The sequence below is a fragment of the Vicia villosa genome, linkage group LG1 (genome assembly GCF_029867415.1).
Source record: "Vicia villosa cultivar HV-30 ecotype Madison, WI linkage group LG1, Vvil1.0, whole genome shotgun sequence".
In the NCBI taxonomy this organism is placed as follows: domain Eukaryota; kingdom Viridiplantae; phylum Streptophyta; class Magnoliopsida; order Fabales; family Fabaceae; genus Vicia; species Vicia villosa.
Window position 1 is genome coordinate 70,602,464 of NC_081180.1, and position 5,638 is coordinate 70,608,101.

The 5,638-nt window shown below is 35.9% G+C and overlaps 1 pseudogene; it reads left to right on the top strand.

Moving 5' to 3' along the window:
- Positions 1 to 1,114: 1,114 nt before the first annotated feature.
- On the top strand, positions 1,115 to 2,506 carry LOC131645113 (ankyrin repeat-containing protein BDA1-like; annotated as a pseudogene).
- Positions 2,507 to 5,638: the final 3,132 nt, after the last annotated feature.

Below are 5,638 nucleotides of genomic sequence, written 5' to 3' on the forward strand. Positions count from 1 at the left end.
GGATCCTCTAGCATTTATTCTCTAAGATAGTTGTAACAAGCAAAAGATTATATGACCTCGAAAATCCTAGGACTTTACAATAAAATGAAAACAAAGAGTCAATCACCGTGTACACCCAGACTAAACCTAAAAACCTCACTAACAACAGTAAGTGACTTGAGAGATGTAGGACTTGAAGGTAGAATCCCATTATCTGACCAAAGCAGAAGATCATTCTCAGAGTTATCCACCAAATCCTTATTCACTTCTAGGGCCGACCCAACCCGTTTAGAGGCCTAAATCAAATTTTAAAGTGAAACCTTTAAAATGTATTTTAAAATATTAATTTTGTGGTTGTTAAGAGTTGAACTCAAGACCAAAAAGAAAAGAGGCCTATATTTTACCAACTCAATTACAATAATATATGTAATTTTAGTGTCATTATACATTTTTATAATTAAATAAAAAAATTTAAGGCCTTTTTAAAGCCCAAACTTTTAAGGCCTAAAGCCCTATTTTGAGTAACTTGGCCCTTGGGCCGGTTCTGTTCACTTCCAAAAGGTGAATAAAAAGGTTCATTCCGAATCAAAACAATTTTCTACAAAATCCGATCATTTTAAAATTTCTCCAAAACTTAATCCAACCAAAAGAAAAATTAAATATAAAATTTGAAATATATTTTCAAAACATCCCTACTCCAAACAAGTGTAAAAAAACTACAGAGACAAATTCCTTAGTTGATGCTTTAAAATACATTGCATTTTCAAGCTTCAAGCCTATTTAATAAATTACACTACCTTATTAAGAAAAACACTTAGTCAACTACAAAGTCCTTAATTGAAAGTTTTAATACAATGGATCTTGAATAAAAATAATACAATATGATGTGAACAAGAGTCGTAAATCATGCTTAGTGGAAATAAATAAATATAAATATATATATATATATATATATATATATATATATATATATATATATATATATATATATATATATATATATATATATATATATATATATATATATATATATATATATATATATATATATATATATATATATATATATATATATATATATATACACACACACACCATTTTCAGGCAACAAGCTTAGGAAGTAACATCTTGAAACATGAACACAAGAAATGATGTTAATGAAAAGATGAAAGCTGCAACGTTAGAAGGTGACGTAAACCTTCTATATACACTAATTCAAGAGGATCCATATGTTTTGGAGTATATAGATTCAATACCATTTGTTGAAACACCTTTGCATATAGCTGCATCTATGGGACATATCCATTTTGCCACTGAAATCATGAGACTGAAACCTTCATTTGCTTGGAAGCTAAATCAACAAGGGTTCAGTCCAATCCACCTTGCCATGCAAAACAACCAAAAGAAGATGGTTCTTCGTTTTCTAGATCCACAAAGAACTAGCTAGAATCAAAGGAAGGGAAGGTTTAACTCCTCTTCATCTTGCTTGTGAAAATGGACTAGAAGTCGACCTTTTAGGTAAATTTTTATTGGTTAGTCCAAATTCTATTGAAGATGTGAATGTGAGAGGTGAAACTGCACTTCATATTGCTGTAAAAAATAACCAGTTTGAAGCTCTTCATGTCTTGGTTGGTTGGTTGAATACAACTCATCAGAGAGGTTCTATGAAGCTTGAAAAATTAGTATTGAATTCTAAGGATGAGATAGGAAACACTATTTTGCATATTTCAGCTCTAAACAATGATTCAAAGGTACGATTCTATTTATATTTTTTTTAGTTGCAATTGTAGTAGTGGATCGCAATAATATATGTTATTTGCAGGCTGTTCGATTGTTAGTAAAGACGAAGATAAATTTGAATGCGAAGAATTTAGAGAACTCAACAGCATTAGATATAGCAGCCAGTGCTGAGATCAAAGGTATACTACTACATGCTGGAGTGAAACCAAGCTCAAAAGTGAAGGATTCTCCCACACTCGCAGAAAAATTAAGATCAAAGTCGACAGTAATGGAGAAAATATTAATTTATATACTACGCATTAGAAAGGATATATCAGAAGAACAACGTAACGCGTTCTTGATAGTTGCTACTCTTATTGCAACTGCTACATATCAATCAGCACTAAGTCCTCCTGGTGGAGTTTATCAAGGTGATGCTACTAGTAATTCCCAAGAAAAAGTTGGTAAATCAGTTATTTCTGAAGGTGATTTCTTTACCTTGTCCATATTGAACACACTTTCACTTTTGTTATCAACTATAACAATATATCTTTTGACACCAACTGGGTTAATTGGTAGTTTACTATTCACACCAATCTTTTGGTTTGCTTATTGTTACGTCTATAATATGAAGTTAATATCTCCTACCTCTGCCACCAAAACTTACAATTTTGTTATGGTACAAGTGTTCAATTTCTTAAACTCTTTTGTGTATTGGTCATTTTTATTTGTGTACAAGAGATTTAAGCTTAAGGGAGAAAATAGGGAAATCAAAATGGTGAATAGAATAAGAGGAAATACATGGTAGTGTTATACAATTGTTGCATTTCTCATGTTGTATCGGTTATGACACCAGGTGTAAATATGTGGAGGAGTATACCTTATTTTACATTATCATATTAGATATGTTATTATACTATGTTATGTTGACCTTGTTATTTCTCTATAATATGTAAAACTTCTGACATTGAATTCAGAGTGCTAAGATTTGTTTTCTATAAACAAAAATATTATGACAATTTCTTTATCCATCCTCCAACTTTTTTAGAAATTCGTGCAAAATTCTTTAAATGTCTCTATATTTTGGAATTGCATCTTCGAAACCGCTTTTTTTTTTTTAAATTTTTGGAAGTGCACTTCCGAAAACACCTTATTATAAAAAAAAAAGTGTTTTCGAGATGCACTTCCGAAATCACTTTTTTTTTCTTCAGAAAAAAAGTGTTTTCGGAAATACATATCCGAAAACACCCTTTTTTCGTCTGATGCAGAAAACAAAAAACAAATGAACAAAGCTTGGATTTATCATAAATAATCGAAATTACAAAGATAAATCATCATGAAATTAAAGTTACATATTGTTAAACACGATTAATTGAGGATGGGTCAACATTTTGATAATGTCGACTCCCGATCTTTGAAGTTTCGCATCCAACTCGATCGGACCCTTCGAAGATTGTCCACAAAACTGCTAAATCTTCGTCGTTCTTGACTTCAAATGGGGTGAACTGGATGTCTCCCTTGTCGTTAAGCGAAGACAAGCGATACTCCAGCTTGACAACCTTCCGATTTTCCGGGTATTGCAAGAGAGAGTTAAGCGACGAGATCAAATCCGTGAATGGCGTGTCGCACGAGAACCTAAATTGGAACGACATCGGGTAATCACTACTGAAGTATACAAAAGCAAGGTGGGGGTAGGTTTGTGTCATTGTTGTTTGTGGCTTGATGTTGATGAAAATGTATAGGTTCATTATTTATAGACTTCTTGGAGTAATAATGACCCAACAAACCTTATCTTGCAATCAGTGGATGTTTCAGAAAGATGGATTGAAAATGATGGAGGTTTTAGAGAGGGTTTGTGTTGTTGTTGGGAGGAAAATTAATGAAATAGTGAATGAGGGAAAAAGTATATGAAGGGTGTTCCAACCGAATACAACACGGAAAGCCTCTACTACTCAAAACACATGAACGGTAAAGTATTCCAAACATGATAGTTACAATTATCCGCTAGTTTATAATAAGAGTTAAGCCAATTCCAAGAATTGAAGAGAATCTCCGACATGCACTCTACGAAACTAAAATGTTCGTTCTTAAAAATCATTGCATTACGTCTATTCCAAATACTCCACGTAGTTGCTAGCCAAATCACCGCAATTATCACCCTTTTGGTTCGGTTCTTCACCTTCTCTATGACAAAGAAAAAATTCTCAAAATCTTCTAAAGATAAACCATCAATATCACCTATCCAGTTGAAAACTTTACTCCAAATGCCTGCCACCACAAAACAGCCCCCAAACAAATGATTGATGCATTCCTCTTCCAAAGAACAGAAAACGCATACCACCTCTTCTTCATTTGACAGAATTCCCCTCCTAAGCAATTGGTCCCTAGTGGCTAGTCTATTGTGGATGATCCTCCAGCCAAAGAATAAGATTTTAGGAGGGGATTTTACCTTCCATAGATGTTGGGATGCCTTTACGATGTTGGCATCAAGGGGTGGTCCAGTTAGCTTCGTTTTGAACATGTCGTAGCAAGTTTTGACAGTGAAAAAGCCGTCCTCGTTAAGGCGCCAAGTGAAGGAATCATTTTCGTTCATCATGGGTTTGACGTGGCTAATTCTGTCCTCCATCTCGCGCCGTAGCAGCTCAGAATCGCTACTGCCGTCCGCAAGCTGTGTAGCCGTGTTCCATCTCCATCCAGCCTCCATGTATTGTCCCGCTTCAGCCACTGTGATGCTGTCATTTTCGGCCTCTGCAAGCAGCTCCGGGAATGCACTCGCAAGAGATTGCAATCCGGCCCAGCTGCTGTACCAGAACGGTACATCCACTTCGTTTCCAATCGAACAAGTGACAGCCCCTGAAAAATTATCATTCAACAAACGGATATAGTTGTCAGATAAAATCATATCCCTCCACCAAATTGAGTCATATTTCTCCACCACCGAAGAATCACCAATGAGCACCTTCCTCTTTACATTTCCGTATCGAGAAGTAATGATGCCACGCCACACCGCTTCTTCTTCTACTAACATTCTCCATTTCCACTTACTTAGCAATGCGGCATTCATAACCTCGACGCTTTTTACCCCAAGACCACCTTCTTCACGATTTTTGCAAACAGTATCCCAAGAGATCCAATGAATAGTTCTCTTTAAGTCGCACCCGCTCCACAAGAAGTTGCTTTGTATTGATTTTATCTCGTTAATGATCTTGGTAGGAGCTTTATAGAAGGATAAGGAATAGATGGGGATGGCATTAAGCACGGAGTTAATCAAGCACACGCGTCCTGCTATGTTGAGGTGCCTTCCCTTCCAACCGGCTAATCTCCTCTTCAAGTAAGCAATCAAATCCTTCCACATTGAAATTTTCCTTGGGTTATCTCCCACTCTCACCCCAAGGAATTTAAACAGTAGCCTATCCACTTTGCAAGAAAGAAAAATGGAAGCCGCTTGGCTATACCACTCGTTCACATTGATTCCATAAATGCTGCTTTTGTTGAAATTGACCTTCAAACCCGACATCAACTCAAATCCCCTTAGAATAGATTTCAAACACCACAAATTCGCCGTATCTCCTTCCGCCATGATAATGGTGTCGTCCGCAAATTGAAGTATATTCACTTCCTCCGTATCATTTATCTTGAAGCCCCTAAACTCCCCTATATCGGTTGCTTTTTTCACTAACGCCGTTAGCACCTCCGTAGCCAAAACAAACAAAAAAGGGGGACAAAGGGTCTCCTTGTCGAAGACCTTTCTCAATCTTGAAGTCCCTAGTTGCACTACCGTTGATTAAGACGGACATACGGCTATTGAAAACGCATCTGTCCATCCATCTTAGCCAATTAGGTCTGAACCCCATTTTAACAAGAACATATCTCAAAAAACTCCAACTAACACGATCGTAAGCCTTCTCGAAATCTACCTTGAACACTATGCAGCTTCTTT